Source organism: Panulirus ornatus, chromosome 61, assembly GCF_036320965.1.
Source record: "Panulirus ornatus isolate Po-2019 chromosome 61, ASM3632096v1, whole genome shotgun sequence".
Classification (NCBI taxonomy): domain Eukaryota; kingdom Metazoa; phylum Arthropoda; class Malacostraca; order Decapoda; family Palinuridae; genus Panulirus; species Panulirus ornatus.
The window spans coordinates 5,028,529-5,054,471 of record NC_092284.1 but is presented as its reverse complement, the minus strand read 5'-3'; the positions used below and the strand labels follow the sequence as shown (position 1 = coordinate 5,054,471).

At 44.8% G+C, this 25,943-nt stretch overlaps 1 protein-coding gene across 1 annotated transcript in view; it reads left to right on the top strand.

Moving 5' to 3' along the window:
* The first annotated feature begins 4,935 nt into the window (after window positions 1-4,935).
* LOC139767502 (UDP-N-acetylglucosamine transporter-like) overlaps window positions 4,936-25,943 on the top strand; it is an 86,775-nt gene continuing 65,767 nt past the window's right edge. Inside the window, exon 1 of the mRNA XM_071696929.1 lies at window positions 4,936-5,053. The gene's annotated coding sequence lies outside the window, so the exon portion shown is untranslated. The remainder of the gene's footprint in view (window positions 5,054-25,943) is intronic.

Below are 25,943 nucleotides of genomic sequence, written 5' to 3'. Positions count from 1 at the left end.
CTGCTATCATCTCAGTGGAGGGAACACTGCTATCATCTCAGTGGAGGGAATACCATTATCATCTTGGTGGAGGGAATACTGGTATCTCAGTGGAGGGAATACCGTTATCATCTTGGTGGAGGGAATACTGGTATCTCAGTGGAGGGAATACTGCTATCATCTCAGTGGAGGGAACACTGCTATCATCTCAGTGGAGGGAATACCGTTATCATCTTGGTGGAGGGAATACTGGTATCTCAGTGGAGGGAATACCGTTATCATCTTGGTGGAGGGAATACTGGTATCTCAGTGGAGGGAATACTGCTATCATCTCAGTGGAGGGAACACTGCTATCATCTCAGTGGAGGGAATACCGTTATCATCTTGGTGGAGGGAATACTGGTATCTCAGTGGAGGGAATACCGTTATCATCTTGGTGGAGGGAATACTGGTATCTCAGTGGAGGGAATACTGCTATCATCTCAGTGGAGGGAACACTGCTATCATCTCAGTGGAGGGAATACCGTTATCATCTTGTGGAGGGAATACTGGTACTCAGAGGGAATACCGTTATCTTGGTGGAGGGAATACTGGTATCTCAGAGGAGGGAATACTGCTATCATCTCAGTGGAGGGAACACTGCTATCATCTCAGTGGAGGGAATACCGTTATCATCTTGGTGGAGGGAATACTGGTATCTCAGTGGAGGGAATACCGCTATCATCTCAGTGGAGAGAACACTCCTCTCAGTGGAGGGAACATACACTCCATGTCTATTTAGATTATCTATCAAGCCCCTTTATTTAAATACTCCCACTCCATCCCACCATTATGTCCCAGACTCTCCATCCCAGACTCCCCCAATATCCCAGACCCTCCATCCCAGACTCCCCCAATATCTCAGACCCTCCATCCCAGACTCCCCCAATATCCCAGACCCTCCATCCCAGACACCCCCAATATCCCAGACCCTCCATCCCAGACACCCCCAATATCCCAGACCCTCCATCCCAGACCCTCCATCCTAGACACCCCCAATATCCCAGACACCCCCAATATCCCAGACCCTCCATCCCAGACACCCCCAATATCCCAGACCCTCCATCCTGGACACCCCCAATATCCCAGACCCTCCATCCCAGACACCCCCAATATCCCAGACCCTCCATCCCAGACACCCCCAATATCCCAGACCCTCCATCCCAGACACCCCCAATATCCCAGACCCTCCATCCCAGACACCCCCAATATCCCAGACCCTCCATCCCAGACACCCCCCAATATCCCAGACCCTCCATCCCAGACACCCCCAATATCCCAGACCCTCCATCCCAGACACCCCCAATATCCCAGACCCTCCATCCCAGACACCCCCAATATCCCAGACCCTCCATCCCAGACACCCCCAATATCCCAGACCCTCCATCCCAGACACCCCCAATATCCCAGTCCATCCCAGACACCCCCAATATCCCAGACCCTCCATCCCAGACACCCCCAATATCCCAGACCCTCCATCCCAGACACCCCAATATCCCAGACCCTCCATCCCAGACACCCCCAATATCCCAGACCCTCCATCCCAGACACCCCCAATATCCCAGACCCTCCATCCTGGACACCCCCCAATATCCCAGACCCTCCATCCCAGACACCCCCAATATCCCAGACCCTCCATCCCAGACACCCCCAATATCCCAGACCCTCCATCCCAGACACCCCCAATATCCCAGACCCTCCATCCCAGACACCCCCAATATCCCAGACCCTCCATCCCAGACACCCCCAATATCCCAGACCCTCCATCCCAGACCCTCCATCCCAGACACCCCCAATATCCCAGACCCTCCATCCCAGACACCCCCAATATCCCAGACCCTTCATCCCAGACACCCCCAATATCCCAGACCCTCCATCCCAGACACCCCCAATATCCCAGACCCTCCATCCCAGACACCCCCAATATCCCAGACCCTCCATCCCAGACACCCCCAATATCCCAGACCCTCCATCCCAGACACCCCCAATATCCCAGTCCCTCCATCCCAGACACCCCCAATATCCCAGACCCTCCATCCCAGACACCCCCAATATCCCAGACCCTCCATCCCAGACACCCCCAATATCCCAGACCCTCCATCCTGGACACCCCCCAATATCCCAGACACCCCCAATATCCCAGACCCTCCATCCCAGACACCCCCAATATCCCAGACCCTCCATCCCAGACACCCCCAATATCCCAGTCCCTCCATCCCAGACACCCCCAATATCCCAGACCCTCCATCCCAGACACCCCCAACATCCCAGACCCTCCATCCCAGACACCCCCAATATCCCAGACCCTCCATCCTAGACACCCCCAATATCCCAGACCCTCCATCCCAGACACCCCCAATATCCCAGACCCTCCATCCCAGACACCCCCAATATCCCAGACCCTCCATCCCAGACCCTCCATCCCAGACACCCCCAACATCCCAGACCCTCCATCCCAGACACCCCCAATATCCCAGACCCTCCATCCCAGACCCTCCATCCCAGACACCCCCAATATCCCAGACCCTCCATCCCAGACACCCCCAATATCCCAGACCCTCCATCCCAGACCCTCCATCCCAGACACCCCCAATATCCCAGACCCTCCATCCCAGACACCCCCAATATCCCAGACCCTCCATCCCAGACACCCCCAATATCCCAGACCCTCCATCCCAGACACCCCCAATATCCCAGACCCTCCATCCCAGACCCTCCATCCCAGACACCCCCAATATCCCAGACCCTCCATCCCAGACACCCCCAATATCCCAGACCCTCCATCCCAGACACCCCCAATATCCCAGACCCTCCATCCCAGACCCTCCATCCCAGACACCCCCAATATCCCAGACCCTCCATCCCAGACACCCCCAATATCCCAGACCCTCCATCCCAGACACCCCCAATATCCCAGACCCTCCATCCCAGACACCCCCAATATCCCAGACCCTCCATCCCAGACACCCCCAATATCCCAGACCCTCCATCCCAGACCCTCCATCCCAGACACCCCCAACATCCCAGACCCTCCATCCCAGACACCCCCAATATCCCAGACCCTCCATCCCAGACCCTCCATCCCAGACACCCCCAATATCCCAGACCCTCCATCCCAGACACCCCCAATATCCCAGACCCTCCATCCCAGACACCCCCAATATCCCAGACCCTCCATCCCAGACACCCCCAATATCCCAGACCCTCCATCCCAGACACCCCCAATATCCCAGACCCTCCATCCCAGACACCCCCAATATCCCAGACCCTCCATCCCAGACACCCCCAATATCCCAGACCCTCCATCCCAGACCCTCCATCCCAGACACCCCCAATATCCCAGACCCTCCATCCCAGACACCCCCAATATCCCAGACCCTCCATCCCAGACACCCCCAATATCCCAGACCCTCCATCCCAGACCCTCCATCCCAGACACCCCCAATATCCCAGACCCTCCATCCCAGACACCCCCAATATCCCAGACCCTCCATCCCAGACACCCCCAATATCCCAGACCCTCCATCCCAGACCCTCCATCCCAGACACCCCCAACATCCCAGACCCTCCATCCCAGACACCCCCAATATCCCAGACCCTCCATCCCAGACCCTCCATCCCAGACACCCCCAATATCCCAGACCCTCCATCCCAGACACCCCCAATATCCCAGACACCCCCAATATCCCAGACACCCCCAATATCCCAGACCCTCCATCTCAGACACCCCCAATATCCCAGACCCTCCATCCCAGACACCCCCAATATCCCAGACCCTCCATCCCAGACACCCCCAATATCCCAGACACCCCCAATATCCCAGACCCTCCATCCCAGACACCCCCAATATCCCAGACCCTCCATCTCAGACACCCCCAATATCCCAGACCCTCCATCCCAGACACCCCCAATATCCCAGACCCTCCATCTCAGACACCCCCAATATCCCAGACCCTCCATCCCAGACACCCCCAATATCCCAGACCCTCCATCCCAGACACCCCCAATATCCCAGACCCTCCATCCCAGACACCCCAATCCCAGACACCCCCAATATCCCAGACACCCCCAATATCCCAGACCCTCCATCCCAGACACCCCCAATATCCCAGACCCTCCATCTCAGACACCCCCAATATCCCAGACCCTCCATCCCAGACACCCCCAATATCCCAGACCCTCCATCTCAGACACCCCCAATATCCCAGACCCTTTCATCTGGCCCCTTAATATCCCAGTGTCCCTAATTAATCCTCAAAAAAAATATATATTAAAAAAAAATAGTCACCTGTGGGTCGACGATGGCGACCCGGTGGTGGTGTCAACAAGCTCCACTTTGTTTACGTTGTGCACGTTCGCGTTAATCCGGATTGAGACCTTGCATGCGACTGACGTCATAATTATCTATTTTGATTATATAAATATTTATGAGTTAAATGTTAATGATATAGAGTATATGGTTATGAGGAATGGTAGTTCTGTTTTTAATGTTGGTGATTATGGAATTAGGGTATTGAAAGTGATGTGGCCCAGCCATGAGCCGGGACGTTAGGGTAAATCCGGATTGATACCTTTTAAGTGACTGACGTCATATATTTTGATTACATAAATGTTTTTATTTAAATGTCATTGACATGGAATATAGTTATGATTAATACTAATGGTAATAAGGATAGTTATATTTCTAATGTTGATTGTCATGGAATTGGAGTATTGAAAGGGATATAGCTTTGTTTATTCCTCCTTTTCATACGTAATGTATATGGTCATATAAAGAAATTATTGTTGATAATATTTTTAAAAATAATTCTTATTATTTTTCTATAAGTAAAAAATGACGATATTTGTCTCAATTCGTATTTAAAGGAGGTGTTTATGACTAAGTTCGTGACGTCACGGATGGGATCCGGGGCCCGCGAACCCGTGACGTCATAAAGCCACCGCTCCGTCTACAAACATTGGCTGCTGGCGGTGAGGCGTCGACTCGGTTTTCTCGCTCCTCATGTCTATTCCTGACGCCATTATGCACTAACAGGTGGGACAACTTGAAGGTATTGCATGACGCCATCTTGTAAATATGGAGACGATGGAGTAGATGATTAAAATGGATGGTTTTCTGTGGTCAAAGTGGCAGCCATCCGGCATCATGTCATGGAGGGAGGTGAGGGGAAGGGGGTTAGAGACAGGGCCAGAAAAATATGGGATTTTACGTAATGGCTTGGCTTGTCCCCAACCGCCGTTGGCATGGGGTCTCACTGTCACCCATCACCAGGGAATGGGGTGGTGGGGTCGAGTCCGTCACTCAATGGTAAGGTTTAGCAACTCATGATGCTAGTGGAATGTAGTATTATTTTGCCGACATATTTATGGCCCGAAATAGCGACATGTAGACATGAGGGTATTATTTTGCCGACATATTTGTGGACAAATAGTAACGATGCTGGGGAATATATTATTTTGCCGACAAATTTGTGGCCAAAAAATGTCAACGTTTGGACATGACGATATGACAGGATGATTAGAACCCCTAGGGTGACATAGTCCCATAATACACAGCGTTCCTCAAGATATTTAGGCTTGACACATGTATGACATGACAGTCCATCGTGGGTGTCATGCATGTGTGCAGTAACATGGCAGTCGATGACAGTCTGTCATGCACGTGTGAAGTAATATGACAGTCTGTCATGACTGTCATGCACGTGTGCAGTAACATGACTGGATGATATGACAGTCTGCCATGACTATCAAGCACGTGTGCAGTAACATGACAGTGGATGACAGTCTGTCATGCACGTATGCAGAGACATGACAGTACATGGTATGACAGTCCATCATTTCTCTCATGCACGTGTGCTGTAACATGACAGTGCATGATATGTCAATCTGTCATGATTGTCACACACATGTGCAGTAACATGACAGTGCATGATATGACATTCTATCATGAGTGTCATGGACGTATGCAGTAACATGACAGTGCATATGAGAGTCTGTTGTGAGTGTCATACATGTGTGCAGTAACATGACAGTGCATATGACAGTCTGTCGTGTCATGCATGTGTGCAGTAACATGACAGTGCATATGACAGTCTGTCGTGAGTGTCATGCACATGTGCAGTAACATGACAGTGCATATGACAATCTGTCGTGAGTGTTATGCATGTGTGCTGTAACATGACAATGCATGATATGGCAGTTTGTCATGACTCATGCACGTTTGCAGTAACATGACAATACATGATATGACAGTCTGTCATGCATGTCATCATGCACATGTGCTGTAACATGACAATGCATATGTCAATCTGTCATGACTGTCATGCATGTGTGCAGTAACATGACAGTGCATGATATGACAGTCCGTCATGTCTGTCATGCATGTGTACTGTAACATGATAATGCATGATATGGCGTCTGTCATGACTCATGCATGTGTGCAGTAACTTGACAGTGCATGATATGACAGTCCGTCATGACTCATGCATATGTGCAGTAAAATTACAGTGCATGATACGGGGTAAAATGGGCCAAGGAATGGATCTCAAGTGAAAAATAAGAGTATTCATTCTTTTCGACTGATTGACAGATGCATGACATATTGGCAAAGACATGACAGTTAATGACAGGAAAATAGTCGGCTGACTATTGAATGACGAGAACATGACAACATGACTAATTGACAGAATCTTGAACATGGTTGACCAGAACGTGACAACTGAGATTGAGGAGAACGTGACAAAATGGACAGAAGCATGACTACTAGCGATAAGTATGCGACCAGTTAAGGAGCTTATATACAACTTGGACAACAGTCATATGACATTAGGTCAAAACACCATGAAACCAGAGGATTAGACTAGGTACAGTAATACTGAATTAGACAGACTTACAGAATTTGGTAGGACAGAATTTAGAAAAATCACTTCGATGGCACGAAAATAGATTTGTCTAAAATTGACTTTAATGTAGATGGTGTTTTCTTTCTCCAAATGGCCAACTCTGTTCCGAATCAAAGATTTTACAGTTTTCCTAAAGTGAAAGTTGCATAACGTGGGCTTACCCTTGAGTAGTAGATTATTCCATTATATGGCTTCCCTGTATGTATAAATGAACTTACCAACCATCAGCTTACAACTTCAAACAGCCACCTTTGCTTGACTTGTACTTGTTATGATTCTCTTTGTTCCTAACATGTGGAGCAAATTCAAGATTTTTGTTTTCTTTTAGCTGATGGGTTGGGATAGTGACAGGAATGGATGAAGGCAAGCAAGTATGAATATGTACATGTGTATATATGTATATGTCTGTTAATGTGTATGTATACATGTATATGTATGAATATATAAGTTCGTATATGGGCATTAATGTATTTATTTTATTTCATTTATTTTGCTTTGTAGCTGTCTCCCGCGTTAGCGAGGTAGCGCAAGGAAACAGACGAAAGAATGGCCCAACCCACCCACATACACATGTATATACACACACGTCCACACATGCAAATATACATACCTATACATCTCAATGTATACATATATATATACACACACAGACATATACTTATGTACACATGTACATAGTTTATACTGTCTGCCTTTATTCATTCCCATCGCCACCCCGCCACACATGAAATAACAACCCCCTCCCCCCTCATGTGCATGAGGTAGCGCTAAGAAAAGACAACAAAGGCCACATTCGTTCACACTCATTCTCTAGCTGTCAGTTAATAATGCACCAAAACCACAGCTCCCTTTCCACATCCAGGCCCCACAGAACTTTCCATGGTTTACTCCAGACGCTTCACATGCCCTGGTTCAATCCACTGACAGCACCTCGACCCCGGTATACCACATCGTTCCAATTCACTCTATTCCTTGCACGCCTTTCACCCTCCTGCATGTTCAGGCCCCGATCACTCAAAATCTTTTTCACTCCATCTTTCCACCTCCAATTTGGTCTCCCACTTCTCCTCATTCCCTCCACCTCTGACACATATATCCTCTTGGTCAATCTTTCCTCACTCATTCTCTCCATGTGACCAGACCATTTCAAAACACCCTCTTCTGCTCTCTCAACCACACTCTTTTTATTACCACACATCTCTCTTACCCTATTATTACTTACTCTATCAAACCACCTCACACCACATATCGTCCTCAGACATCTCATTTCCAGCACATCCACCCTCCTCCGCACACCTCTATCCATAGCCCACGCCTCGCAACCATACAACATTGTTGGAACCACCATTCCTTCAAACATACCCATTTTTGCTTTCTGAGGTAATGTTTTCGACTTCCACACATTCTTCAAGGCTCCCAGAATTTTCGCCCCCTCCCCCACCCTATGATTCACTTCCACTTCCATGGTCCCATCTGCTGCCAAATCCACTCCCAGATATTTAAAACACTTCACTTCCTCCAGTTTTTCTCCATTCAAACTTACCTCCCAATTGACTTGACCCTCAACCCTACAGTATCTAATAACCTTACTCTTAATCACATTTACTCTCAACTTTCTTCTTTCACACACTTTACTAAACTCAGTCACCAGCTTCTGCAGTTTCTCACATGAATCAGCCACCAGTGCTGTATCATCAGCGAACAACAACTGACACTTCCAAAGCTCTCTCATCCACAACAGACTTCATACTTGCCCCTCTTTCCAAAACTCTTGCATTCACCTCCCTAACAACCCCATCCATAAACAAATTAAACAACCATGGAGACATCACACACCCCTGCCACAAACTGAGAACTGAGAACCAGTCACTTTCCTCTCTTCCTACACGTACACTTGCCTTACATCCTCGATAAAAACTTTTCACTGCTTCTAATAACCTGCTTCCAACACCATATATTCTTAATACCTTCCACACAGCATCTCTATCAGATCTAGCATATGCCTTCTCCAGATCCATAAATGCTACATACAAATCCATTTGCTTTTCTAAGTATTTCTCACATACATTCTTCAAAGCAAACACCTGATCCACATATCCTCTACCACTTCTGAAACCACACTGCTCTTCTCCAATCTGATGCTTTGTACATGCCTTCACCCTCTCAATCAATACCTTCCCATATAATTTACCAGGAATACTCAACAAACTTATACCTCTGTAATGTGATCACTCACTCTTATCCCCTTTGCCTTTGTACGATGGCACTATGCACGCATTCCGCCAATCCTCAGGCACCTCACCATGAATCATACATACATTAAATAACCTTACCAACCAGTCTATAATACAGTCACCCCCTTTTTTAATAAATTCCACTGCAATACCATCCAAACCCGCTGCCTTGCTGGCTTTCATCTTCCGCAAAGCTTTTACTACCTCTTCTCTGTTTACCAAATCATTTTCCCAAACCCTCTCACTTTGCACACCACCTCGACCAAAACACCCTATATCTGCCACTCTATCATCAAACACATTCAACAAACCTTCAAAATACTCACTCCATCTCCTTCTCACATCACCACTACTTATTATCACCTCCCCATTAGCCCCCTTCTCTGAAGTTCCCATTTGTTCCCTTGTCTTACGCACTTTATTTTCCTCCTTCCAAAACATCTTTTTTATTATCCCTAAAATTTAATGATACTCTCTCACCCAACTCTCATTTGCCCTCTTTTTCACCTCTTGCACCTTTCTCTTGACCTCCTGCCTCTTTCTTTTATACATCACCCACTCATTTGCATTATTTCCCTGCAAAAATCGTCCAAATGCCTCTCTCTCCTCTTGTTTAATTTGTTTATGGATGGGGTTGTTAGGGAGGTGAATGCAAGAGTTTTGGAAAGAAGGGCAAGTATGCAGTCTGTTGTGGATGAGAGAGCTTGGGAAATGAGTCAGTTGTTGTTTGCTGATGATACAACACTGGTGGCTGATTCATGTGAGAAACTGCAGAAGCTGGTGACTGAGTTTGGTAAAGTGTGTGAAAGAAGAAAGTTGAGAGTAAATATGAATAAGAGCAAGGTTATTAGGTACAGTAGGGTTGAGGGTCAAGTCAATTGGGAGGTAAGTTTGAATGGAGAAAAACTGGAGGAAGTAAAGTGTTTTAGATATCTGGGAGTGGATCTGGCAGCAGATGGAACCACGGAAGCGGAAGTGAATGATAGGGTGGGGGAGGGGGCGAAAATTCTGGGAGCCTTGAAGAATGTGTGGAAGTCGAGAACATTATCTCGGAAAGCAAATATGGGTATGTTTGAAGGAATAGTGGTTCCAGCAATGTTGTATGGTTGTGAGTCGTGGGCTATGGATAGAGTTGTGCGGAGGAGGGTGGATGTGCTGGAAATGAGATGTTTGAGGGCGATATGTGGTGTGAGGTGGTTTGATAGAGTAAGTAATAATAGGGTAAGAGAGATGTGTGAAAATAAAATGAGTGTGGTTGAGAGAGCAGAAGAGGGTGTTTTGAAATGGTTTGGTCACATGGAGAGAATGAGTGAGGAAAGATTGACCAAGAGGATATATGTGTCAGAGGTGGAGGGAATGAGGAGACCAAATTGGAGGTGGAAAGATGGAGTGAAAAAGATTTTGAGTGATCGGGGCCTGAACATGCAGGAGTGTGAAAGGCATGCAAGGAATAGAGTGAATTGGAACGATGTGGTATACCGGGGTCGACGTGCTGTCAGTGGATTGAACCAGGGCATGTGAAGTGTCTGGAGTAAACCCTGAAAAGTTCTGTGAGGCCTGGATGTGGAAAGGGGGCTGTGGTTTCAGTGCATTATTACCTGACAGCTTGAGACTGAGTGTGAGCGAATGGGGCCTTTGTTGTCTTTTCCAAGTGCTACCTCGCACACATAAGGGGGTAGGGGGTTGTTATTCCATGTGTGGCGATGGGAATGAATAAGGGCAGACAGTATGAATTATGTACATGTGTATATATGTATATGTCTGTGTGTGTATATATATGTATACATATATCCTCTTTGTCAATCTTTCCTCACTCATTCTCTCCATGTGACCAAACCGTTTCAAAACACCCTCTTCTGCTCTCTCAACCACACTCTTTTTATTACCACATATCTCTCTTACCCTATTATTACTTACTCGATCAAACCACCTCACACCACATATTGTCCTCAAACATCTCATTTCCAGCACATACACCCTCCTGCGCACAACTCTATCCATAGCCCACGCCTCGCAACCATGCAACATTGTTGGAAACACTATTCCCTCAAACATACCCATTTTTGCTTTCCGAGATAATGTTCTCGACTTCCACACATTCTTCAACGCTCTCAGAACTTTCGCCCCCTCCCCCACTGTATGATTCACTTCCGTTTCCATGGTTCCATCCGCTGCCAAATCCACTCCCAGATATCTAAAACACTTCACTTCCTCCAGTTTTTCTCCATTGAAACTTACCTCCCAATTTCCTTGTCCCTCAACCCTACTGACCCTAATGACCATGCTCTTATTGACATTTACTCTCAGTTTTCTTCTTTCACACACTTTACCAAACTCAGTCACCAGCTTCTGCAGTTTCTCACACGAATCAGCCACCAGTGTTGTATCATCAGCGAACAACAACTGACTCACTTCCCAAGCTCTCTCATCCACAACAGACTGCATACTTGCCCCTCTTTCCAAAACTCTTGCATTCACCTCGTTAACAACCCCATCCATAAACAAATTAAACAACCATGGAGACATCACACACCCCTGCCGCAAACCTACATTCACTGAGAACCAATCACTTTCCTCTCTTCCTACACGTACACATGCCTTACATCCTTGATAAAAACTTTTCACTGCTTCTAACAACTTGCCTCCCACACCATATATTCTTAATACCTTCCCACACCCTATATATCTTTAATACCTTCCATAGAGCATCTCTATCAACTCTATCATATGCCTTCTCCAGATCCATAAATGCTACATACAAATCCATTTGCTTTTCTAAGTATTTCTCACATACATTCTTCAAAGCAAACACCTGATCCACACATCCTCTACCACTTCTGAAACCACACTGCTCTTCCCCAGTCTGATGCTCTGTACATGCCTTCACCCTCTCAATCAATACCCTCCCATATAATTTACCAGGAATACTCAACAAACTCATACCTCTGTAATTTGAGCACTCACTCTTATCCCCTTTGCCTTTGTACAATGGCACTATGCACGCATTCCGCCAATCCTCAGGCACCTCACCATGAGTCATACATACATTAAATAACCTTACCATCCAGTCAATAAAACAGTCACCCCCTTTTTTAATGAATTCCACTGCAATACCATCCAAACCTGCTGCCTTGCCGGCTTTCATCTTTCGCAAAGCTTTTACTACCTCTTTTCTGTTTACCAAATCTTTTTCCCTCACCCTCTCACTTTGCACACCACCTCGACCAAAACACCCTATATCTGCTACTCTATCATCAGACACATTCAACAAACATTCTAAATACTCACTCCATCTCCTCACATCACCACTACTTATTATCACCTCTCCATTAGCCCCCTTCACTGAAGTTCCCATTTGCTCCCTTGTCTTACACACTTTATTTACCTCCTTCCAAAACATCTTTTTATTATCCCTAAAATTTAATGATACTCTCTCACCCAACTCCCATTTGCCCTCTTTTTCACCTCTTGCACCTTTCTCTTGACCTCCTGCCTCTTTCTTTTATACATCACCCACTCATTTGCATTATTTCCCTGCAAAAATCGTCCAAATGCCTCTCTCTCCTCTTTCACTAATATTCTTACTTCTTCGTCCCACCACTCACTACTATAGAGAGACTTCTGGATGTTAATGTGCTGATAGGTGCAACTGGAGGGATGTCTGATCATTATCTTGTGGAGGCAAAGGTGAAGATTTGTAGGGGTTTTCAGAAAAGAAGAGAGAATGTTGGGGTGAAGAGAGTGGTGAGAGTAAGTGAGCTTGGGGAGGAGACGTGTGAGGAAGTACCAGGAGAGACTGAGTACAGAATGGAAAAAGGTGAGAACAAATGAGGTAAGGGGAGTGGAGGAGGAATGGGATATATTTAGGGAAGCAGTGATGGCTTGCACTAAAGATTCTTGTGGCATGAGAAGCGTGGGAGGTGGGTTGATCAGAAAGGGTAGCGAGTGGTGGGATGAAGAAGTAAGATTATTAGTGAAAGAGAAGAGAGAGGCATTTGGACGATTTTTGCAGGGAAATAATGCAAATCAGTGTGAGCAGTATAAAAGAAAGAGACAGGAGGTCAAGAGAAAGGTGCAAGAGGTGAAAAAGAGGGCAAATGAGAGTTGGGGTGAGAGAGTATCATCAAATTTTAGGGAAAATAAAAAGATGTTTTAGAAGGAGGTAAATAAAGTGCGTAAGACAAGGGAGCAAATGGGAACTTCAGTGAAGGGGGCTAATGGAGAGGTGATAATATGTAGTGGTGATGTGAGAAGGAGATGGAGTGAGTATTTTGAAGGTTTCTTGAATGTGTCTGATGATAGAGTAGCAGATATAGGGTGTTTTGGTTGAGGTGGTGTGCAAAGTGAGAGGGTGAAGGAAAAGGATTTGGTAAACAGAGAAGAGGTAGTAAAAGCTTTGCAGAAGATGAGAGCCGGCAAGGTAGCAGGTTTGGATGGTATTGCAGTGGAATTTATTAAAAGAGGGGGTGACTGTATTATAGACTGGTTGGTAAGGTTATTTAATGTATGTATGACTCATGGTGAGGTGCCAGAGGATTGGCGGAATGCTTGCATAGTGCCATTGTACAAAGGCAAAGGGGATAAGAGTGAGTGCTCAAATTACAGAGGTATAAGTTTGTTGAGTATTCCTGGTAAATTATATGGGAGGGTATTGATTGAGAGAGTGAAGGCATGTACAGAGCGTCAGATTGGAGAAGAGCAGTGTGTTTTCAGAAGTGGTAGAGGATGTGTGGATCAGGTGTTTGCTTTGAAGAATGTATGTGAGAAATACTTAGAAAAGCAAATGGATTTGTATGTAGCATTTATGGATCTGGAGAAGGCATATGATAGAGTTGATAGAGATGCTATGTGGAAGGTATTAAGAATATATGGTGTGGGAGGCAAGTTGTTAGAAGCAGTGAAAAGTTTTTATCAAGGATGTAAGGCATGTGTACGTGTAGGAAGAGAGGAAAGTGATTGGTTCTCAGTGAATGTAGGTTTGTGGCAGGGGTGTGTAATGTCTCCATGGTTGTTTAATTTGTTTATGGATGGGGTTGTTAGGGAGGTGAATGCAAGAGTTTTGGAAAGAGGGGCAAGTATGCAGTCTGTTGTGGATGAGAGAGCTTGGGAAGTGAGTCTGTTGTTGTCAGCTGATGATACAGCGCAGGTGGCTGATTCATGTGAGAAACTGCAGAAGCTGGTGACTGAGTTTGGTAAAGTGTGTGAAAGAAGAAAGTTGAGAGTAAATGTGAATAAGAGCAAGGTTATTAGGTACAGTAGGGTTGAGGTTCAAGGAAATTGGGAGGTAAGTTTGAATGGAGAAAAACTGGAGGAAGTAAAGTGTTTTAGATATCTGGGAATGGATCTGGCAGCGGATGGAACCACGGAAGCGGAAGTGAATGATAGGGTGGGGGAGGGGGCGAAAATTCTGGGAGCCTTGAAGAATGTTTGGAAGTCGAGAACATTATCTCGGAAAGCAAATATGGGTATGTTTGAAGGAATAGTGGTTCCAACAATGTTGTTTGGTTGTGAGTTGTGGGCTATGGATAGAGTTGTGAGGAGGAGGGTGGATGTGCTGGAAATGAGATGTTTGAGGACGATATGTGGTGTGAGGTGGTTTGATAGAGTAAGTAATAATAGGGTAAGAGAGATGTGTGAAAATAAAAAGAGTGTGGTTGAGAGAGCAGAAGAGGGTGTTTTGAAATGGTTTGGTCACATGGAGAGAATGAGTGAGGAAAGATTGACCAAGAGGATATATGTGTCAGAGGTGGAGGGAATGAGGAGACCAAATTGGAGGTGGAAAGATGGAGTGAAAAAGATTTTGAGTGATCGGGGCCTGAACATGCAGGAGGGTGAAAGGCATGCAAGGAATAGAGTGAATTGGAACGATGTGGTATACCGGGGTCGACGTGCTGTCAGTGGATTGAACCAGGGCATGTGAAGCGTCTGGAGTAAACTCTGGAAAGTTCTGTGAGGCCTGGATATGGAAAGGGAGCTGTGGTTTCGGTACATTATTATCTGACAGCTTGAGACTGAGTGTGAGCGAATGGGGCCTTTGTTGTCTTTTGCAAGCGCTACCTTGCACACATAAGGGGGTAGGGGGTTGTTATTCCACGTGTGGCGATGGGAATGAATAAGGGCAGACAGTATGAATTATGTACATGTGTATATATGTATATGTCTGTGTGTGTATATATATGTATACATATATCCTCTTTGTCAATCTTTCCTCACTCATTCTCTCCATGTGACCAAACCATTTCAAAACACCCTCTTCTGCTCTCTCAATCACACTCTTTTTATTACCACACATCTCTCTTACCCTATTATTACTTACTCGATCGAACCACCTCACACCACATATTGTCCTCAAACATCTCATTTCCAGCACATACACCCTCCTGCGCACAACTCTATCCATAGCCCACGCCTCGCAACCATACAATATTGTTGGAAACACTATTCCTTCAAACACCCATTTTTGCTTTCCGAGATAATGTTCTCGACTTCCACACATTCTTCAACGCTCTCAGAACTTTTGCCCCCTCCCCCACCGTATGATTCACTTCCGTTTCCATGGTTCCATCCGCTGCCAAATCCACTCCCAGATATCTAAAACACTTCACTTCCTCCAGTTTTTCTCCATTGAAACTTACCTCCCAATTTCCTTGTCCCTCAACCCTACTGACCCTAATGACCATGCTCTTATTGACATTTACTCTCAGCTTTCTTCTTTCACACACTTTACAAAACTCAGTCACCAGCTTCTGCAGTTTCTCACACGAATCAGCCACCAGTGTTGTATCATCAGCGAACAACAACTGACTCACTTCCCAAGCTCTCTCATCCACAAAAGACTGCATACTTGCCCCCCTTTCCAAAACTCTTGCATTCACCTCGTTAACAACCCCATCCACAAACAAATTAAACAACCATGGAGACATCACACACCCCTGCCGCAAACCTACATTCACTGAGAACCAATCACTTTCCTCTCTTCCTAATAATACCTTCCTTTGACCTCTTCCTTGTAATACCTTCCACAGAGCATCTCTATCAACTCTATCATATGCCTTCTCGAGGTCCATAAATACTACATACAAATCCATTTGCTTCTTCTAAGTATTTCTCACATACATTCTTCAAAGCAAACACCTGATCCACACATCCTCTACTACTTCTGAAACCACACTGCTCTTCCCCAATCTGATGCTCTGTACATGCCTTCACCCTCTCAATCAGTACCGTCCCATATAATTTCCCAGGAATACTCAACAAACTTATACCTCTGTAATTTGAGCACTCACCTTTGTCCCCTTTGCCTTTGTACAGTGGCACTATGCAAGCATTCTGCCAATCCTCAGGCACCTCATCATGAGTCATACTTACAGTAAATAACCATGCCACCGATACCATCCAAACCTGCTGCCTTGCCGGCTTTCATCTTCCGCAAAGCTTTTAGTACCTCTTCTCTGTTTACCAAATCATTTTCCCTAACCCTCTCACTTTGCACACCACCTCGACCAAAACACCCTGTATCTGCCACTCTATCATCAAACACATTCAACAAACCTTCAAAATACTCACTCCATCTTCTCACATCACCACTACTTGTTATCACCTCCACATTAGCCCGCTTCACTGAAGTTCCCATTTGTTCCCTTGTCTTACTCACTTTATTTACCTCGTTCCAAGACATCTTTTTATCCTCCCTAAAATTTAATGATACTCTCTCACCCCAACTCTCATTTGCCCTCTTTTTCACCTCTTGCACCTTTCTCTTGACCCCCTGCCTCTTTCTTTTATACATCTCCCACTCATTTGCATTATTTCCCTGCAAAAATCGTCCAAATGCCTCTCTCTTCTCTTTCACTATTATTCTTACTTCTTCATCCCACCACTCACTACCCTTTCTAATCTGCCCACCTCCCACGCTTCTCATGCCACAAGCATCTTTTGCGCAAACCATCACTGCTTCCCTAAATACATCTCATATGATTCTCTTTATATATATATATATATATGCGAATATAGTGCATATGAATGCGCACTTCCATATAACATACAAACTTCCAACAGCCAGGATCAAACCTGGGATCCCTGCATGGCAGGCGGGAATGCTACTGCCATGGGAAATATCATTGAATCTTCTATTATTGAATACACAAAGAATTGTAACATTGATATTAGTGAAAGTCTCTACAAACTGGATAGCTTTGTTGTAGGCAAAATTTGTAAGCAGTTCCCTTTCCTCTCCACATGATCAAAATTTTACGACAGGCATTATGCAGACCCAAACACCACCATCCAGTAATGCTTGTTGACCAATGGCATCTTAGCTACATGTCTTCCTTGTACATCGGCTGACTGTTCTACGTCATCTATCTCATTCTTGTATTCCCCCAATGATCTGATCATTACATGAAAGTGCATATGGGAACTCATCATGTTTCATTTTCCTGATGGTTTTATGCATATACTACATCACGCGCACCTCTGTGACATCTTGTATTTCAATTTCTAAAAGAGGAAACAGAATGAGTCAAGCGGGAGTGCTCATCCTCCTTGATGGCTCAGATTGAGGCGTCTGAATTTGTGTGGATGTAACCAGGATGAGAGGAAAGGAGAGATAGGTACTATGTTTGAGGAAAGAAACCTAGATGTTCTGATTCTGAGTGAAGTGAATCTCAAGGGTAAAGGGGAAGAATGGCTTGGAAAAGTCTTGGGAGTAAAGTCAGTGGTTGTTGAGAGAACAAGACCTAAGAAAGGAGTAGCACTACTGAAGCAGAAGTTGTGGGAGTGTGTGATAGAGGGTAAGAAAGTAAATTCTAGATTGATATGGGTAAAACTGAAAGCGATGGAGAATTATGGGTGATCATTGGTGCTGATGCACATGGTCATGAGAAGAAAGATCTTGAGAGGCAAGTGTTTTGGGAGCAGCTGAGTGAGTGTGTCTGCAGTTTTGGTGCACGAGAACAGGTATTAGTGATTTTTTTTTTTTTTTTTTTTTTTTGTCACTGTCTCCCGCGTTTGCGAGGTAGCGCAAGGAAACAGACGAAAGAAATGGCCCAACCCACCCCCATACACAATGTATACACACACATGTCTACACACACAAATATACATACCTACACAGCTTTCCATGGTTCACCCCAGACGCTTCACATGCCCTGATTCAATCCACTGACAGCACGTCAACCCTGGTATACCACATAGATCCAATTCACTCTATTCCTTGCCCTCCTTTCACCCTCCTGCATGTTCAGGCCCCGATCACACAAAATCTTTTCACTCCATCTTTCCACCTCCAATTTGGTCTCCCACTTCTCCTCGTTCCCTCCACCTCTGACACATATATCCTCTTGGTCAATCTTTCCTCACTCATTCTCTCCATGTGCCCAAACCATTTCAAAACACCCTCTTCTGCTCTCTCAACCACGCTCTTTTTATTTCCACACATCTCTCTTACCCTTACATTACTTACTCGATCAAACCACCTCACACCACACATTGCCCTCAAACATCTCATTTCCAGCACATCCATCCTCCTGCGCACAACTCTATCCATAGCCCATGCCTCGCAACCATACAACATTGTTGGAACCACTATTCCTTCAAACATACCCATTTTTGCTTTCCGAGATAATGTTCTCGACTTCCACACATTCTTCAAGGCTCCCAGGATTTTCGCCCCCTCCCCCACCCTATGATCTACTTCCGCTTCCATGGTTCCATCCGCTGCCAGATCCACTCCCAGATATCTAAAACACTTTACTTCCTCCAGTTTTTCTCCATTCAAACTTGCCTCCCAATTGACTTGACCCTCAACCCTACTGTACCTAATTACCTTGCTCTTATTCACATTTACTCTTAACTTTCCTCTTTCACACACTTTACCAAACTCAGTCACCAGCTTCTGCAGTTTCTCACATGAATCAGCCACCAGCGCTGTATCATCAGCGAACAACAACTGACTCACTTCCCAAGCTCTCCCATCCCCAACAGACTTCATACTTGCCCCTCTTTCCAAAACTCTTGCATTTACCTCCCTAACAACCCCATCCATAAACAAATTAAACAGCCATGGAGACATCGCACACCCCTGCCACGAACCTACATTCACTGAGAACCAATCACTTTCCTCTCTTCCTACACGTACACATGCCTTACATCCTCGATAAAAACTTTTCACTGTTTCTAACAACTTGCCTCCCACACCATGTATTCTTAATACCTTCCACAGAGCATATATATTTTATTTTTTTTTTTCATTATACTTTGTTGCTGTCTCCCGCGTTTGCGAGGTAGCGCAAGGAAACAGACGAAAGAAATGGCCCAAACCCCCCCCATACACATGTATATACATACGTCCACACACGCAAATATACATACCTACACAGCTTTCCATGGTTTACCCCAGACGCTTCACATGCCTTGATTCAATCCACTGACAGCACGTCAACCCCGGTATACCACATCGCTCCAATTCACTCTATTCCTTGCCCTCCTTTCACCCTCCTGCATGTTCAGGCCCCGATCACACAAAATCTTTTTCACTCCATCTTTCCACCTCCAATTTGGTCTCCCTCTTCTCCTCGTTCCCTCCACCTCCGACACATATATCCTCTTGGTCAATCTTTCCTCACTCATTCTCTCCATGTGCCCAAACCACTTCAAAACACCCTCTTCTGCTCTCTCAACCACGCTCTTTTTATTTCCACACATCTCTCTTACCCTTACGTTACTCACTCGATCAAACCACCTCACACCACACATTGTCCTCAAACATCTCATTTCCAGCACATCCATCCTCCTGCGCACAACTCTATCCATAGCCCACGCCTCGCAACCATACAACATTAGTATTAGTGATAGATGATTTAAATGCAAAGATGAGTAATGTGGCAGTTGAGGATGTAATTGGAGTATGAGGGGTATGGAGTATGTGAATGGAAATGGTGAAGACCTTGTGGATTTGTGTGCTGAAAAAAGACTCATGATTGGGAATACCTGGTTTAAAAAGAGGGATATATGCAAGTATACATATGCGAGTAGGAGAGATAGTCAAAGGGCTTTATTAGATCACGTGTTAATTGATAGGCATGCAGAATCGAGACTTTTGGATGTTATATGCTGAGAGGGGCAGCTGATGGGATGTCTGATCATTATCTTATGGAGGCTAAGGTGATGATTTGTAGAGGTTTTCAAAAAAGAAGAGAGAATGTGGGGAGGAAGTGAGTAAGTGAGCTTAGAAAGGAGACTTTCGTGAGGAAGTACCAGGAGAGACTGAGTGTGGAATGGCAAAAGGTGAGAGCAAATAGCAGGATGGGAGTGGGTGAGGAATGGGATGTTAAATACACCATGCTTTTGCATGAGAAAGGTGGGGGGATGGGAAGATTAGAAAGGATTGTGAGTGGTGGGATGGAGAAATAAAATGTTAGTGAAAGAGAAAAGAGAGGCATTTGGACGACACTTGCAAGGGAGTGCAGATGACTGGGAGATGTATAAGAGAAAGCGGCAGGATGGTATATATACATACATGTACATATACATATACACATTTACATTTATTCACATGTACCTATTCATGCTTGCTCGCCTTCATCCATTCCCAATGCCACCCCGCCCTACAGGAAACAGGACAAATACATGAAAGAAAAGAAAGAATATAACATATGCATTCTCTTCTCACCCACACCTGAACACCATCTTCTGCCTCAACAAGTTAGCTTCTTGGTTAGAGCCTCAATTGCTTATGCCATCTCTGCTAACATTAGAAAGAACGAAAGTGAACTTACTGTTTTCTCTCTTATTAATTGGTGATACACAAGATTCTAAGTTTAGTGGCAGTTTAAACCTTGTCATATGATTACTTCATAGTGTGAAATTTGAAAGTGTTGAAGAACTCAAATTGTACTCTTCTTATTTTCACTTAATTAAGGACATAATGTGAAATTAGAAAAATATGAAAAACCTATACTGTGCTTGAGTCTCAATATAGCACAATGAAGAAAGAGAAATGAGGTATTGTATTTAATGATACACAGAGTTTATAAGGAGAGTGTATGATAGTCCAATTAAAGGGGTTGGTGTGACATGGGCAAATAGGGTGGAGGAATACTAGAGGGAGGGAAACAGTGGAAAAATGCGTGGAATGTTGTGTGTGAGGGAGTCATTTATGGGCAGAGATGAGTGGAGACTCTTTTGCCGTGGCCACTCCCTTGATGGAAGTTCCCTAGGGGAACCGGTGTCAGAGATTTAGATAGATAGATTGTGTGATTTCAAATGGTTACTGCAGTGGAACAAAGTGAAAGATTGTTTAGGGCTTCTTTAGAAAGCTCAGTTTAAGTAGCCTTGATCTTGTAAATGGAGTACTCTGCACTTGATTCCCCCCCCCCCCCCCCCCCTCTCTCTCTCTCTCTCTCTCTCTCTCTCTCTCTCTCTCTCTCTCTCTCTCTCTCTCTCTCTCTCTCTCTCATATCAAGTTATTACTTCAGTCCTGAAATTCAGGAAAATTATATGTCTGTCAGCTTACTTGATGATGCAGAAAGTGTTAGAGGTTCTCAGGGTGATTTATGGATAAGCATTATTCTTAGTGTGGTAAAAAAAATGTGTATATATATATATATATATATATATATATATATATATATATATATATATATATATATATATATATATATATTATTATTATTATTATTATTATACTTTGTCGCTGTCTCCTGCGTTTGCGAGGTAGCGATATATATATTTTTTTTTTTTTATATACTTTGTCGCTGTCTCCCGCGTTTGCGAGGTAGCGCAAGGAAACAGACAAAAGAAATGGCCCACCCCCCCCCCCCCATACACATGTATATACATACATCCACACACGCAAATATACATACCTACACAGCTTTCCATGGTTTACCCCAGACGCTTCACATGCCTTGATTCAATCCACTGACAGCACGTCAACCCCGGTATACCACATCGCTCCAATTCACTCTATTCCTTGCCCTCCTTTCACCCTCCTGCATGTCAGGCCCCGATCACACAAAATCTTTTTCACTCCATCTTTCCACCTCCAATTTGGTCTCCCTCTTCTCCTCGTTCCCTCCACCTCCGACACATATATCCTCTTGGTCAATCTTTCCTCACTCATTCTCTCCATGTGCCCAAACCACTTCAAAACACCCTCTTCTGCTCTCTCAACCACGCTCTTTTTATTTCCACACATCTCTCTTACCCTTACGTTACTCACTCGATCAAACCACCTCACACCACACATTGTCCTCAAACATCTCATTTCCAGCACATCCATCCTCCTGCGCACAACTCTATCCATAGCCCATGCCTCGCAACCATACAACATTGTTGGAACCACTATTCCTTCAAACATACCCATTTTTGCTTTCCGAGATAATGTTCTCGACTTCCACACATTCTTCAAGGCCCCCAGAATTTTCGCCCCCTCCCCCACCCTATGATCCACTTCCGCTTCCATGGTTCCATCCGCTGCCAGATCCACTCCCAGATATCTAAAACACTTCACTTCCTCCAGTTTTTCTCCATTCAAACTCACCTCCCAATTGACTTGACCCTCAACCCTACTGTACCTAATAACCTTGCTCTTATTCACATTTACTCTTAACTTTCTTCTTCCACACACTTTACCAAACTCAGTCACCAGCTTCTGCAGTTTCTCACATGAATCAGCCACCAGCGCTGTATCATCAGCGAACAACAACTGACTCACTTCCCAAGCTCTCTCATCCCCAACAGACTTCATACTTGCCCCTCTTTCCAAAACTCTTGCATTTACCTCCCTAACAACCCCATCCATAAACAAATTAAACAACCATGGAGACATCACACACCCCTGCCGCAAACCTACATTCACTGAGAACCAATCACTTTCCTCTCTTCCTACACGTACACATGCCTTACATCCTCGATAAAAACTTTTCACTGCTTCTAACAACTTTCCTCCCACACCATATATTCTTAATACCTTCCACAGAGCATCTCTATCAACTCTATCATATGCCTTCTCCAGATCCATAAATGCTACATACAAATCCATTTGCTTTTCTAAGTATTTCTCACATACATTCTTCAAAGCAAACACCTGATCCACACATCCTCTACCACTTCTGAAACCACACTGCTCTTCCCCAATCTGATGCTCTGTACATGCCTTCACCCTCTCAATCAATACCCTCCCATATAATTTACCAGGAATACTCAACAAACTTATACCTCTGTAATTTGAGCACTCACTCTTATCCCCTTTGCCTTTGTACAATGGCACTATGCACGCATTCCGCCAATCCTCAGGCACCTCACCATGAGTCATACATACATTAAATAACCTTACCAACCAGTCAACAATACAGTCACCCCCTTTTTTAATAAATTCCACTGCAATACCATCCAAACCTGCTGCCTTGCCGGCTTTCATCTTCCGCAAAGCTTTCACTACCTCTTCTCTGTTTACCAAATCATTTTCCCTAACCCTCTCACTTTGCACACACCTCGACCAAAACACCCTATATCTGCCACTCTATCATCAAACACATTCAACAAACCTTCAAAATACTCACTCCATCTCCTTCTCACATCACCACTACTTGTTATCACCTCCCCATTTGCGCCCTTCACTGAAGTTCCCATTTGCTCCCTTGTCTTACGCACTTTATTTACCTCCTTCCAGAACATCTTTTTATTCTCCCTAAAATTTAATGATACTCTCTCACCCCAACTCTCATTTGCCCTTTTTTTCACCTCTTGCACCTTTCTCTTGACCTCCTGTCTCTTTCTTTTATACATCTCCCACTCAATTGCATTTTTTCCCTGCAAAAATCGTCCAAATGCCTCTCTCTTCTCTTTCACTAATACTCTTACTTCTTCATCCCACCACTCACTACCCTTTCTAATCAACCCACCTCCCACTCTTCTCATGCCACAAGCATCTTTTGCGCAATCCATCACTGATTCCCTAAATACATCCCATTCCACCCCCACTCCCCTTGCTTCCATTGTTCTCACCTTTTTCCATTCTGTACTCAGTCTCTCCTGGTACTTCCTCACACAGGTCTCCTTCTCAAGCTCACTTACTCTCACCACCCTCTTCACCCCAACATTCACTCTTCTTTTCTGAAAACCCATACAGATCTTCACCTTAGCCTCCACAAGATAATGATCAGACATCCCTCCAGTTGCACCTCTCAGCACATTAACATCCAAAAGTCTCTCTTTCGCACGCCTGTCAATTAACACGTAATCCAATAACGCTCTCTGGCCATCTCTCCTACTTACATAAGTATACTTATGTATATCTCGCTTTTTAAACCAGGTATTCCCAATCATCAGTCCTTTTTCAGCACATAAATCTACAAGCTCTTCACCATTTCCATTTACAACACTGAACACCCCATGTATACCAATTATTCCCTCAACTGCCACATTACTCACCTTTGCATTCAAATCACCCATCACTATAACCCGGTCTCGTGCATCAAAACCACTAACACACTCATTCAGCTGCTCCCAAAACACTTGCCTCTCTTGATCTTTCTTCTCATGCCCAGGTGCATATGCACCAATAATCACCCACCTCTCTCCATCAACTTTCAGTTTTACCCATATTAATCGAGAATTTACTTTCTTACACTCTATCACATACTCCCACAACTCCTGTTTCAGGAGTATTGCTACTCCTTCCCTTGCTCTTGTCCTCTCACTAACCCCTGACTTTACTCCCCAGACATTCCCAAACCACTCTTCCCCTTTACCCTTGAGCTTCGTTTCACTCAGAGCCAAAACATCCAGGTTCCTTTCCTCAAACATACTACCTATCTCTCCTTTTTTCACATCTTGGTTACATCCACACACATTTAGGCACCCCACTCTGAGCCTTCGAGGAGGCTGAGCACTCCCCGCGTGACTCCTTCTTCTGTTTCCCATTTTAGAAAGTTAATACAAGCGATATATATATATATATATATATATATATATATATATATATATATATATATATATATATATATATATATATATATATTTATTTATTTCATTATACTTTGTTGCTGTCTCCCGCGTTAGCGAGGTAGCGCAAGGAAACAGATGAAAGAATGGCCCAACCCACCCACATGCACGTCCACACATGCACATATACATACCTATACATCTCAACGTATACATTTATATACACACACAGACATATACATATATACGCATGTACATAATTCATACTGTCTGCCCTTATTCATTCCCGTCGCCACCCAGCCACACATGAAATGACAACCCTCTCCCCCCGCATGTGTGTGAGGTAGCGCTAAGAAAAAACAAAGGCCACATTTGTTCACACTCAGTCTCTAGCTCTCATGTATAATGCACCGAAACCACAGCTCCCTTTCCACATCCAAGCCCCACAAAGCTTTCCATGGTTTACCCCAGACGCTTCTTATGCCCTGGTTCAATTCATTGACAGCACATCGACCCCAGTATACCACATTGTTCCACTTCATTCTATTCCTTGCAAGCCTTTCACCCTCCTACATGTTCCAGCCCCAATCACTCAAAATCTTTTTCACTCCATCTTTCCACCTCCAATTTGGTCTCCCACTTCTCCTCGTTCCCTCCACCTCTGACACATATATCCTCTTGGTCAATCTTTCCTCACTCTTTCTCTCCATGTGACCAAACCATTTCAAAACACCCACTTCTGCTCTCTCAACCACAGTCTTTTTATTACCACACATCTCTTACCCTGTTATTACTTACTCGATCAAACCACCTCACACCACATATTGTCCTCAAACATCTC